The 15055-nt window shown below is 33.2% G+C and overlaps 1 pseudogene; it reads left to right on the top strand.

Annotated features, from left to right (window-relative positions):
- The first annotated feature begins 4134 nt into the window (after positions 1 to 4134).
- On the top strand, positions 4135 to 11924 carry LOC136064606 (uncharacterized; annotated as a pseudogene).
- The last annotated feature ends 3131 nt before the right edge of the window (positions 11925 to 15055 follow it).

The raw sequence follows: 15055 nt of genomic DNA, 5'->3' as shown, positions 1-15055 counted from the left end.
ACTAGGACATGGTTTAGTAAGCACATATTTGTGCTCTTCAACAGTGAGAACTATGTCCAAATTTCTTTTCCAGTCAACATAATTGGATCCAATCAGTTTGTTTTGATTAAGAATAGTAACAAGTGGGCTAAATGATGCCATGTTCAAATCTGAAAATAATAAACATGAATATAATAAGTAAACTGGACATTATCAATTTAGCATATAATCATATAGTATGGAACCTTAACAAAACCATAATATAATATATGCAACGACAACCCAATCCCACAATTAATATTCCCCGGAAGCGAGGTCATACCAATCACTATGATCAGGTGAGAATTATTCTCATTATTAATGCTATCATGGTAACTCTTACCAAACAAAAAATAATTTGCCGTATTTCCTTTAGCCTCTAAGTAATAATGACATAGCTCCGAAGGGAGGTTAATATTATACTTAGTCTAGTGTACACCATTGTCTAGAATCAATGTGAGTCACTAAGTAACTCCACGGAAGCGTGGTCGTTCTTAATGTAAAAACACATATCATCCATCATTAAGAAGTTTAATCTGTAGTTCCATGAATTAAACACCCTCCGAAGGGAGCAAGGCATATACGCCAAGGTGAAGTATTTAATCACACTACTATAAACTGACAATGAAGGCCGTGAGATCCAACCCTTGTATCTCTCTCCCACTAGATGTTTTAAATTAAAGGTTTTTATTTTGTAAACATGCATAAGCTAATTACACATTTAGCCTTGCATTTTATACATTTGAAAACACTTAGAAAAAATTCAAAATTCCCTTCAATAGCATTTTCGCGAGTATCTCGCGACTAAGCTCTTCCCATGAAAATGCTTTCATGCAAAAATTGAAAACACAAAAATCAGACAGAAACTTTCGCTATTGTCTCGCGACTAAGCTCTTCCCGTGAAATTGAGTTAAAACAAAATAGTGAAAACTCAAAAAATCAGACAGAAACTTTTGCTACTGTCTCACGACTGTTTCGCGAGTAAAGCTTACCCGCGAAAAGTTTTGTGCTTCAAAAGCGTTTTTCGCGAGTAACTTCGTAAGAAGCTAACCCGCGAAAAACCCGTGTTTTCAATTTTTAAAGGAAAAATCTGAACAGTTTTCTACGGTTTTCCATGAACAAACAATCACCACATGAACATGATAGACATAATTTGATGTCAAAACTGAATTTCATTGATGCTATAGCCTTAAAGTTCAATTTAACTTACTTAAATTCAAATTTAAACAACATCATAATATCAATTTCAGTTTTCATCAAATCATAGTTTCAACAACCATGCAGAAAATTAAATACACATATAATCTTCTAACATCATGAAACTATTATTTTTAATTCCAAAACTCATAAAACATGTTATACAGATTGGAAATTGAAGACCTTTCTGATACCATTTGATGGAAATATGCATGTACGCAGCGGAAATTATATAATTAACGGATCTACTTCATTCGCAATAGTTAACATGTGCCATATAAGTTTTAGAATTAGAGAACAAGAGAGTGTACCTTGGTATGGTGAAATTCAAGACCGAAAATCAGAAGCACTTGGGAATACTTTTAATTTTCACTCCAATTCCACTATCACCCAAGATGTATGGTCTCTCAATCTGTTATATGAGTTTTTTCTAGAGAGAATAATAGTGTTCTCTACTCACATACATATCAATTCATATTCTAACAAATTTTGTATGTTTCTCTCTTAATAACAGATTATCTAATTGGGTTAGCCTTTTGGGCCTTCCCAATTAGGCTTTAGTATGTGGCTTGGAGTGAGACCAAAAGGGAACAAATAAGATGCTAGTTCCAATAGGCCTTGGGCTTTTCTGTCAACTCTTGATAAATTCAAAGTTACCATTAATTATATTTAATACCACTATATAAATATAATTGAACTCTAGGCGTTATTAAATAAATTATATCCCAAGACTTTATTATACATGCAATTTCTTCATAAAATATTCATAATAACACAAAGTCATGAATGAAGATTGCCACTTTGTGGATTACTACATCTTAATCCTTGAGTACTCGGTTTAATCCTTTTAAGTTATTCATCATATATTTATGAAATCCAGTTTCATAAATATATACTTTAGTAACTATTTACTAAAGTAGTTAGGCCTAACATTCTAAATAACAATCCATTAAACTTATCTCAAGAGAATATTTTATATCTCCAGGGAATATTTTATATCTCCGTTATGAATTCCATCTTGAAAATATATGTTCCATCAACACTAAATGTGGCTGCCTAATATACTAAGGTTTTGACCTTGACTTTAGATCTCACTCTTGATATATCAAAGCAACCTACATTTTATGATCAGGTCCATTATCCTCTCAGGATTAAGAGTTCATGTAAATATAAGTTGTGAGATTTATTATTCATTTGACAGTCGTTAGGAGAATAATAAATCTCACAGCGGTCTAGTTCAATATGTTTTAACTCTTAAAACATATCAACATCTCAATTAGAAGTCACCACTTCTATAATCAAGACAAATCATCTTAGTTGATATGTTATAGTCTTCGCAGATGAAACGCCCAACTTCATCACCGACTACGAACTAAATTCTGAGTTTACAAAGAACTTGTGATTTATATCTTCTGTGACTTTTCACATAAATCACATACTATGCATCTCATGGACTATATGATAATGTCCAAATATTCATGTTACCATTATTTCAGATAATGATAAAACAACTTTATTAATTACAATATTAAGTCATACATCATGTCATACATAATATCATACATAGCATCATACAATAGGATTCTAGGGCACTAATCCCAACAAACTCAAGCGGCGGTAAGGGCTCCAGGTGAAGAATTTGTTGCAGAGCTTTTCTTCTTCCTCAGGGTTTTCCTCTATCTCTTTTTCTTCAAATCTGTAGAGCAGAAACTTGAGTGGTTCATACTTGAGTTTCACTAGAACTTGAGGCTTTGTGGCTCGATTTCAAAGAGCAAAATTGAGTGTCTTATACTCAAGATGTTAGCTTTCTAAATAGTTTGGAAACGTTACTAACTAATGAAATTGTTTGGAGCTTGGTGTTATTTTCCAATTTTTTCCCTTTTATGGCATTCAATATCACGCCAAGCAAGCCTGTTTTTAGAGTTGTTGTAGAAAGTCAAATTATGGTCCCCCAACAATCCCTCCCTCACAATAACACTCTCGTGACTCAAACCTATGACCTTGACTTTGATACAATTTGTTGGACCGTGAGTTGTACCATTCCATCTCAAAACCAATTGGTGATGAAGAAGACACACTCAAATCTTTTATGGCATTTGACATCAAGCCAGGCGGGCTTTTTTTTAGAGTGGTTGTAGGGAGTCAAATTTTGGTCTCCCAACAATTATAATATGAAATATATATATATGTATTTTATAATTTGTTAGTTTCATTTATTTTAGATTTATTACTTAGTTTAAATTTGTTAGTTTGATTTGTTTTAATATTTTGAGAGTTAGTTTTGATCTACTTGTAATATTATAACTAACTATTTAAATTATAATAATTTTTTTTGCTTAGAATTGTAATCGTTTACTGTAAGTTGAATTTTTTGTTATGCCTAACAAAATGGTTCCAACCCAATTGGTTCCTTAATGGTTAGGCTGGGTTGGTTTTTAGACCTACAATGGATTAGGTTGAAAAATACCTTCAATCTAACTCGACCCAACCCATACACACTCTTAAACACGAATCTTACTTTAGAATGTGACCCAATTTAAATTGATCTTTAGGTTTTGATTATTGAGCTCTATCGAGAGCTTTTATTAATGTTGTATTTGTTGATGATCTAGAAGTTGAATGGCATAAGATGTTATAGTTTAGGATAGAAAAAACAATTTTTATTTATTTAGTGTTTTGATAGACTAATTTCGATTTGTGTTTGTGGATGCCATTAGTTGAAACTCATTTAAAAAAAAAAAAAAAAAGTTTTATACCATTTATCTAAAAAAATAAAAAGAAAAAAGAACAGAGCCCCTTTCAATAGCTTAAAAATAATAAAAAATAAAAAAGGAAAAAATCATAAAAATAAACCCATTTCACTCAACAACATATATATAAACCCAACTAGTCTGAGACTAGTAGTCTCCTTTACTCAACACTTACAATCACAACTGTCGTCCCCTCTTTGCCTTCTTTCTCCCCGTTTCACTTCTCTCACTCTCAACGCCGATGCTATCAGTACCAGCGTTACTTGAAGTAGCTCCTCCGTAACTCCTCCTAAAACGACGTCGTCCTCACAACCCACCTACAACTCTATCTAAACCCTAGCCAGAAGCCCCCCATCTCTCTCTCTAAAAGCGGCAATGTCAGACAACAACAACAACAAATTGATTCGATGGGAGTCTTTGCCTTCTGAGATTGCTACCGATATCTTTCTACGCTTACCTATCAAATCCATAATCATCTGCACCTCTGTTTCAAAAGCATGGAAATCCCTAATCCAAAACCCAACTTTCATTTCCACCCATCTCCACCACTCCCACAACAAAAACAAAAACCTCCTCGTTTTCAGCCTCTACTCACAGACTCACAAAGAATCCTACGCTTTGCATAACGAAGATGATCCCGATTTCACCCAACTCGCCAGGTTTGATTACCCTTTCCATGTTCCATTCTTCAGTCCCCAAACGGAATATACCGTGTGGTCGGCACTTGTAATGGCCTGTTCTGCCTTTCCGATGATAAACTGTCATACTCTAACTGTTTATGTCTTTGGAACCCTTGTATTAGAAAGTTAGTTCACCTTCCTATTCCAATGTCACCTACGCTACACACGGTGGCTTCGATGCGACTATTGGGTTTGGATTTGATCCCAAAACTAATGACTATAAAGTGGTGAGGCTTGTGACCTTACTAGATAGTCTTGACCTTGAACATTCTCGACCCGAGGTTGAGATTTACTCACTCTCCACTGGTGAATGGAGAATGCTTAGTGCTAGTTTGGTTCCCAAATGTGCTTTGAGTCGTCGTGAGCCACAGCATTTGTCAATGGGCTCTGCATTGGGTTGCTTTTAGGAGGCTGATGATAACGACCTTCAACATTTTGTTTTGTGTTTGATTTGGGCAACGAGGTCTTTCGCGAAATACTTCTGCCAGAACTTCCAGATTATACAAGTAAATTTGTGGGTTTGCTGTCAGTTTCTGTTTCTGCATATGGGAATTCCATTGCCTTGTTTCAAAATGGCTATTTTAGTTGGTAAGGGGTGTCAAACTGGTGATTTCTATTTGTGGTCATGGAGGAGTATGGTGTTGCATCTTCGTGGACCAAAGTTTTAAAAATTGGGGAGGGTTTACCAAGGCCAATAGGTTTTAAAAGGAATGGTGAGGTTGTATTGTTATCATATGATGGGCAACTCGTATCATGGGTTCCTTGGAGCACAGAGTTCAAGCATATTAAGATTATTGGATATGAGGATACTTTTGTTGATTGTTATGTTGAGAGTCTAGTTTTGCTGGACAAGGTTGCCAACGGTACAGTTACATACTGAGGAACTCAGTAAGATGCATTTCATGCTTATCTTTTTTTTTTTTTTTTTTATGGTTTTTTATTTTATTCTTTACATATATTTAGCATTGATAATACATTAGATATGAATATATAATGTTTGATATGGTACTGTTCTATAAATTCTTAAGCTGTTTGATTACCTTAATGAAGTGGCTTTATTGTGAGGATAACTAGATTATCAAGCTTATTTCTTTAATGTAATAATAAAGAAAAAGGAGTGGTCAATGTTGGATATGAACTTTGCACAAGCTTATTTATTTATCCAAGCTCAATGTTTTCTGCAACTTATGGTTTACAATGTATGCATAGAAGGGCTCAAACTTTTTCTTTGATGGAAGTTTTATGGTGGCCTCTTTTAACTTAATGTTTTCAAACATACTAAAAGTTCTTCACGTTCTCCTTGTATTATATATGTAAAAGTTTCTCATTTTGTCAAATTTAATTTGTTTATGCTAAATATTTTTTTTTGTACATTTTAAAATCTTCTATTGCAATAGATGCCTATCTTCTTGCTGAATTTACTGAAAAACATTCTTATAAAGGCGTGTTCATTGAGAAAGCAGCTCACCAGCCAGTATTGCTTGCTTTGGGTGATTAATGATTAAGAATTGAAAATGAACTGTCTATACTCTTCTCCCTGGATCTATTTTGTTATCTTTCCTTACTTAGCATGATTTGCGTCATTTTTTTTAGTCCCAATAAAGTTGTTAGGCTTAGATGGATTGTTTTGTTGACCCCATTTCATCCCATTGTTTGTATTTTCCCTCTCTTAATCTCTCGTTGATGAGTTTGGATTTCTATTGCATAATTGTACAAATTAGAAACAAAAAGTCAATACCACTGGAAACAATAAAGTGAAAGACTAGGTAAATAGAAGACATCAACTTAAAACTACTATTGTATCAATGCGTAATTTGTGTCTGGAATTTGAAGAATTTAATATTTTTTCATTTTTCTTCCTTCTTTTTTTGGGGGTGGGGGGTTGTTGCTTGGACTAGATTGTTGGTCTGCCTAAGCTTGTGTTTTGCTTGCTCAAACATATTCATATGTGCCATTTATGTCTCATGTAGGACTTGAAAAGGTTTCCCCCTAGTGTGTTTGATATGGTGCCTTCGGTTTGGTGTTGCTCTCCAATTGGTTGTTTGATCTTATTTGATGACCAGCTATTATGGTTAAATACAATTATGTGTGTGTGGTATTTTCTTTTTTGATCAGTAATTCTGTTCTTGGTGTATTATGGCATATTTTATTAATATTTGTATGTTCCAAGAGTAAATGTAAGTTATAGTTTTCCAAAAATGAGCTTCCAAGTAATGTTTATGTTGATTTATACACCTGTCATATTTGGAGCTATCTTTTCCAACCCATTATGTAGTGATTTATAAGACTATTCATTTGTGATTTAAACAAGTCACATCACTCATTAAAAAAGTCATGTGACAAACTACATATAGATGGTCTCCTCAATTTTCATGTTTTATCCTCAAGTTTTCTTGTTTTTCTTATAAAAAAAAAAAAATTGTTTAATCCTTAAGTTTTATTAAACTCATATAAAACAATTATATGAGTTTAACTAGAAAACTTTTGTTATCTGGTTTATAGTTTTTATCAGCCTTGAATGGCACAGGACAAATGCTGCGAGTTTTGAGATAAAAATAGTGTTGGTATATGTTTTGCACGGAATGCCTCATATCTTGTTAGAGCTTGTGATCTCTCTATGGATGATGGATTGGTGAACCCATTTTTATACATATTTTATGAAATGCACTTTGATTAATCCAAGTGCAGATTGGTAGCCAATGAATACAAGTTCTGTTTAGAACAACTTGGAGATGATGATGATGATAAAATTTGTAGTGTGAGATCCGGCTACGATATGAATACATGTTATATTTAATTAATGAATTTGAATTTGGAAAAGTGTACTTGAGGAGGGGGAAGAAGAATTGTCACCCTGATTTTCTAAAAGATGTATTAATTCTAACTGAACTCCATTCCTCCATGCTTAGGCTGCCAAAAGGTCATCTCCAAGGGCAGTACCTAGGCTCCTAGCTTGTTTCCTAATGTAGGTAGTTACGACTTAAAATTCAAACTGTTGCTATTCTATATGTTAATATAAATAACGTAAATTTGTTGAGAACAAGTAGAGCATCTATTTATTTGTTTATAAAGAGTGGCTATATTTTGATTGTATTAAATAATATCATTTCTTAATTTAAATGGTTCACTGTATTAATGTCTTCATATCTCTAATCTCAAGTAACTGGTAATATTTTTTAGTTGATTGAAGTTAGATCATTATGGTGTCCTGCACTACAGTGACAGTATACACTCTCCACAAACTTCGTCCCCTCTAAGCCTTCTTTCTCCCCATTTCACTTCTCTCACTCTCAACGCCAATTCTATCAGTACCAGTGTTACTTGAAGTAGCTCCTCCGTAACTCCTAAAACGACGTTGTCCTCACAACTCACCTCCAACACTCTCTAAACTCTAGCCAGTAGGGCCCCCCCCCCCTTTTTCCCTTCTCTCTCTCTCTCTCTCTAAAAGTGGCAATGTCAGTCTCAAACGACAACAACAACAACAAATTGATTCGATGGGAGTCTTTACCTTCTGAGATTGCAACCGATATTTTTCTACGCTTACCCATCTAATCCATAATCATCTGCACCTCTCATTCAAATGCATGGAAATCCCAAATCCAAAACCCAACTATCATTTCCACCCATCTCCTCCATTCCCACAACAAAAACAAAAACAAAAACCTCCTCCTCTTCAGCCTCTACTCACACACTCAGAAAGAATCCTACACTTTGCATAACGAAGATGATCCCGATTTCACCCAATACGCTAGGCATTTGTCAATGGGGCTCTGCAATGCATTGGGTTGCTTTTAGGAGGGCTGATGATAACAACCTTCAACATTTTGTTTTGGCGTTCGATTTGGGCAACGAGGTCTTTCGTGAAATACTTCTGCCAGAACTTCCAGATTATACAAGTAAATTTGCGGGTTTGCTGTCAGTTTCTGTTTCCACATATGGGAATTCCATTGCCTTGTTTCAAAATGGCTATTTTAGTTTGGTAAAGGGGTGTCAAACTGGTGATTTCTATTTGTGGGTCGTGGAGGAGTATGGTGTTGCGTTGTCATGGACCAAAGTTTTAAAAATTGTGGAGGGTTTACCAAGGCCAATAGGTTTCTAAAAGGAATGGTGAGGTTGTATTGTTATCATATGATGGGCAACTCGAATCGTGGGTTCCTTGGAGCACAAAGTTCAAGCATCTTAAGATTATTGGATATGAGGATATTTTTGTTGATTGTTATGTTGAGAGTCTAGTTTTGCTCACAAGGTTGCCAACGGTACAGTTACATACGGAGGAAACTCGGTAAGATGCATTTCATGCTTATCTTCTTCTATTTTTATGGTTTTTCATTTTATTCTTTACATATATTTGGCATTGATAATACATTAGATGTGAATATATAATGTTTGATGTGGTACTGTTCTATAAATTCTTAAGCTGATTGATTTCCTTAATTAAGTGGCTTTATTGTTAGTATAAATAGCTTATCAAGGTTGTGGTCGGTGATAGTTGAGTACCTACCATGTGTTCTTCAAATTTTTTGTACTTATTTCAAATTTTCTTTGATGTAATAATAAAGAAAAAGGAGTGGTCAGTGTTGATTATCAACTTTGAGCAAGCTTATTTATTTATCCAAGTTCAATGTTTTCTGCAACCTATGGTTTACAATGTATGCATAGAAGGCTTCAAACTTTTTCTTTGATGGCAATCTATGGTGACCTCTTTTAACTTAATGTTTTCAAACATACTAAAAGTTCTTCACATTCTCCATGTGTTATTTATGTAAAAGTTTCTCATTCTGTTAAATTTAATTTTTTCATGCTAAAGATTTTTCTTGTACATTTTAAAATCTTCTATTGCCATAGATGCTTATCTCCTTGCTGAATTTACTGAAAAACATTCCCATAAAGATGTGTTCATTGAGAAAACAGCTCAGCAGCCAGTATTGCTTGCTTTGGGTGATTAAGAATTGAAAATGAACTATCTATACTCTTCTCCTGGATCTATTTTGTTATCTTTCCTTACTTAGCATGATTTGCGTCATTTATTTAGTCCCAATAAAGTAGTTAGGCTTAGAAGGATTGTTTCGTTGACCCCATTTCATCCCATTATTTGTATTTTCCCTCTCTTAATCTCTTGTTGATGCCTTTGGATTTCTATTACAAAATTGTACGAATTAGAAACAAAAGGTCAATACCACTGGAAAAAATAAAGAGAAACTAGCTAAATAGAAGACATCAACTTAAAACTACTAGGTTAGTTTGGGCGACATTGCAATATTGACTTTTGGAGACTTGTGCTGCATTGCTTGATCTGGTGAATTTGGATTTTTTCAGAAAGGAATGCTAGGTGTTTTGAGGGTTGTGAACGGTCTTTGCTAGAGATTAAGTCTTTTCTCTTACATACTCTCTTTGTATGGAGTGTGGCTCTGTCACATTTTTCTTGTTTTTCCCTTCCTACTTTACTTGATTGTTGTAATTTCGGTTCTTGATCTTTGTCCCCACAATACATCCCCAATGTACTCAGGTTGGCTTCTTTATTAATAGAATTTTTCGTTACTTATCAAAAACAAAACTACTATTGTATCAATGCGTAATTTGTATCTGGAATTTGAAGAATTTAAAATTTTTTCTTTTTTCTTCTTTTTGAGACTTAGTTAATAAAGCTTGACCCATTGTTATCATCTCAAGCAATTTAACAAATTTTTATAATCACCCTATAACTTGGATCTATAAAATTCTTCTTTAATGTGCTAAGTTTATGTAATTTTTTTATTTGCACTTTGGCCTAGATTTTTCTTTGTGGTAGACTTACATGTTTTCTAGCTAGTGACAAGTAACTTATTTTCATTTGATGTCTAACGATAATTGGTTGAATTGCTTTGGAACTGTAATGAATCATCTACTATAATTGCTTGGGGGCCAAAGGGGACACTTACACTTCTACCTATCTACATGCTGATGACTTGTTTGAACACTTGGTTCTCAATTTGGAAAATTATGCTGTTAATAGATCAGTAGAGTTGTGCCTCTTGCTAAATCATTGAGTAGGTAGTCGTAAAAGCATGACTGTGTCCTCAACAATATAAATTATGCTGGAAAAATGAATTTTAGATTAAGCAGTGCATCTGCACAGTTTCTTATCAAATTCTATTGAATGGTTCCCTAAGTAAAATTCTTTCCCTCAATATGGCTCTAGGCAAGGGGATCCACTTTTGCTGTATAATTGCATTATTTTTGTTCAAGGTACCAATGATATGCAACATAGTGTTTTGAAAATTTTGTGGTGGAATTGTTTGTATTTTTTTTTCTAGAGACATTGTAGGGAGCAGGTAAATTTATTTTCTAAACTGGAATTTCATCTGTGCTCATCTAATAAGAAAGATCAGGGGATAGGAATTAGAATGTAGAAAATGGGTCCTTTGAATAAGGTTTGATAGCAAAGCAGTTCTGTTATAAAGGAGTTATTTGTAATAAAAAATGTTTGCCGCATAAGGAGTTAATAGCTAAGTACTGTAAAGGAAAGCACTTTTAGCTTCAGGTTTAAGTGCTCTGACTATTGGGTTGGAAAGTTGTCCTGTCTTGTAGAAAATCAACTTTGGCTTAAACCAAATGGTGTATTGGAGATGGTACTTCAGTTTCGCTGAATCATCTACTTGGTTTAAGTTGAAGGGTAGATTGAAAAATGAGAGTTTTTATGCTAACTGTAGATCTAATTGATCGTGACAGATTGTGTTGGAAATTTTCTCTCACTAGGAAACTTTACCAACCTACAGGGGCAGGTGAACTATGTAAGATTTCATTGTATAAGGGGAAAATTTAAGGACAAGTTAATCTGACCACACTCTAATTCTGGTCTGGACTTTATAGTGTTTTCTTATGAAGAAGACTACACTTTGGAAGATAATTATGGTAATGTTGTTTCTGCTTAGCTGAATTCCTTTTGGGCCATATTTGAGAGTTTGATATTACCTTTTATATGTCTTATTTTTCTGTGGAAATGATTAATAATGACTTGTTTGTGAAGTTAGACCTAAATTAGAAGACAAGTTGTAGTTTCTGATTCATGTGTGATGTCTTGTGAATATGAGGAAATTTTGAATCATTTGTTTTTCTCTTGTCCAGTTGTAGGAGCACTTTGGTTTTGCTTCAGTGTGTGGAATTAGAGTGGATTTTTTTTTTAATACATTTAAAAATATATATATATATATATATATATATATATATTGGGGGTAGGGCGATGGCTACATGTTTTCTTTGTAAATAATGCAGTTAATTTTCTTGTTATGGAGGTTACTAACTTTTGCATCTAGTTCCTTTTACTTTTCCCTCATTTAGGTTGTTGTTTCTCTACTATGGATCCGTTTAGATACAACTGAAAATTGAAAAACATTATAGCAAAATAATTTTTAAATATGTAAATAGTACTGTGAGACTCATTTTTAATGAAAAGTTAATAAAAAGTAAAATTTGTGGGTCCGTAAACAGTGAAAAAGTCAAAATTGTTGGCTGGGAAAGCTGAAAAGTAAAAAAAAAAAAAAAAAAAAAAAATGCAAACACGCTTCCCAAAGACACTATATAATTTTTCTGGTTAGGAGGCAGCGATAAGTCATAGGCATTGGAAAACTTTCCTTATATCCCTTTGTAGGCGTTGGAAACTTTTCCTTATAGACATCGCTTTCATCCCACACCAATGATGTGAAGGTGGAATTTAATCCAAAATCCTAACACAAGTCCTAAAAAAATCTACCAGGAAGCTAAGTAAACACAAGTCCTAACACAAGTGCTGAAATATGTTTCATCTTATAATGTGCTAATGTTATTAGTTTTTTCTTTTGGTGTTATATGAATGAAAGTAATACATTGAGTGATCAATTATTGTTGAGTGAGGAATATCAAAAAATTATAGTTGAAGAAGGGATAGCCCTACAGGTAAGACACATTGAACACTTAGGTGTGTATGCGCGCGCGCACACACACAAATACCCATAATTTTTTTATTTTTCATAAACGTATACACCTTTAACTAATAGCTAGGGATGTATTACTTAAAGCATGTTAACGAATAATTCCGACCTTAAATTTTATAGTGTTTTGTGGTTGCACGGTTGGCTTTGGCTTTATTTTCAAATGTTTTATCACGCTTGTAAAAAACAGTTGATGTCATATTATATTTATAATAATATTATATTCATATTATGTCTTCTCTTATTAATTGCCCTTTATTAAGTACCAAGATATCTACTTATCTTATAATTGTATAATTGTTGGCATGAGAATATATGCTTTTAGCTCAATTACTTTTGTCCCCCACCTTCCTTGGTACACATGTTCATGTGGCTTGGACTATTTAGTACGTGAATTCCCCAAAACCACAAAATATTGGTGTAGCTATTTTCCTTATGGTTACTACACTAATTAGTGTTAATTTATCTATTTCTAGTGTTAAATGAAAAAGAAGAATGCACTTACAGTTCTTAATTTTTCGCAGAAACTTGTGCAATCATGGTTGGTGATTAGCTGTGAATAAGTAATGGACTTTAACTCAGTAAATGAAAAGATTCAACAAAACTTTTTGATGGTGTTTAAATTCTTCGTATGAAATTTGTTCATTATGTCACAATGGTTACGTATGTTGAACACCTTCTGTGGCTACACTATTCTTATGTTAATATTTCTAGATGGTTAGCTGTTTGGTTTCAGTGTGTTTACATAAATTATTCAACACTTAACTTTGCCAGCCATGACTGTACTTTGATAAAGAAGCGAGTGTTATGCCTATTTAAAACATTGAATTAGAGGCCATCTTTCAATGCAAGGTAGCAACGTTGGTCCTGACATTTTATAAGCAACAAACAACCAACTTCGAAAACACCTTCCACTGGACAATACTATTTCAACACTAGATGCATATCCACAAATTCCGTGTCATAAGAAGCAGCCTGATGAAAAATCTGTTATGAAACCGGGTTTGTCCCATTGACACGACTTTCATTTCAAGTAATTTGTGTTAACTTCATGGTTCTTGGACGCTTCTATCCAAGTGGTGGGTGTGCATCATTTAACTTTTTGGCCAAAATTGATGAAATAATTGTTGGACAATGCCAAGTCTATCATATACATGTTGGATAATCTAATCCAACACCTCATGGTCCGACGGGCATAAATGAACTTGCATTATTGTTCAGTATTTTGAAATTAAGTTTTTTTTGTAAAAGTGTCAGTTTTAAAAAATGCTTAATGAAATTGAGAATTTTTTTATATATATATAAAGTTTTGGATAAAAGCAGTTAGAAAAAATAAGCGATAAGTCGGCTTATAAATGCATTCCAAACGAGCATAAATCCCTAGTAATTAATAGTTTCTAAGAACTAAAAATCATAGCAACAATATAAATGTCATTCAACACTAGAAAAAGAAAAATATGAAGTTCAAAAACAAAAAGAAAGAAAAGATAAAAAATTCAACATCTCTTTTTTTAAAGTCAAATTCAATAAGTAATTTCTGTGAACTGCTTTTCCTAGGAAGAAATTTCTATCAACTTGAGAGATAAGAACACGATACTACTTCTGCACTTCTTGGACACTCCAATCTAAAGTGGTGGGGGTGCATAATAGTTTTTCCCATCATTAAGTAGCTTATAGCCAATCTTGACTGAATCATTCTTGGAAAATGCTACCTAAACGTGTTGGATACTCTCATTCTTGAAAAGTTCCACCCAAACATTTTTAATTATATTTTTACGGATACAACCCAAAACATGTTGGATATTCTACGTCTTGCTTACACAAAAAATCTATTCTTATTTTGGATAAACATTTCATTAATTCAAAAATGCTCCTATACCCCTAGGTTTAAAAAGAGAAAAAACTAAAAGACAATCCGATAAAAATGCATCACTAACTCTCATGTACAACATTACCTACATAACAGAACTATTTTCTCGTTGGTTTTCAAATTTAATCCGAACTTCAAATTTATTCGGTCAAGAATTTTAATTTTTAATTTTTAAAATTTGTTTAGTAGAGGATTCTACTAACCACAAGTAATTCATCCTAAACTCTCAATCATGGTTTTTCATTTTATTTTTAAAAAACCCCATGTTTTAGGGTTACCGAAATTGAATGTAATAGTAACACTTGAAAAGAAATTTTCTACGATTGTTATTATGTTAAAGTGTGACAATTTTGATTTTCTTTTAATGGGTGTAGATGTCATGGCATGTCCAATCTAACCGTCTTGCCATCAAATTTTTACTACTTATCAAAAACAAATTATGAGACAATTTTTTTTTTTTAATGATAATAGGTTTCCTTTTCTTGAAAATTAACAAGTCATTATCTCTAATTTAGATATGTCTCACACAATTTTCTTAAAAAAAAAAAAAAAAAAAAAAAAAAAAAAAAAAAAAAAAAAAAAAAAAATAAACAA

Source organism: Quercus suber, unplaced genomic scaffold, assembly GCF_002906115.3.
Source record: "Quercus suber isolate HL8 unplaced genomic scaffold, Cork oak 2.0 scaffold_715, whole genome shotgun sequence".
In the NCBI taxonomy this organism is placed as follows: Eukaryota; Viridiplantae; Streptophyta; class Magnoliopsida; order Fagales; family Fagaceae; genus Quercus; species Quercus suber.
Note: the sequence above shows the minus strand (reverse complement) of the source record. Positions and strands in the feature narration are given on the sequence as shown.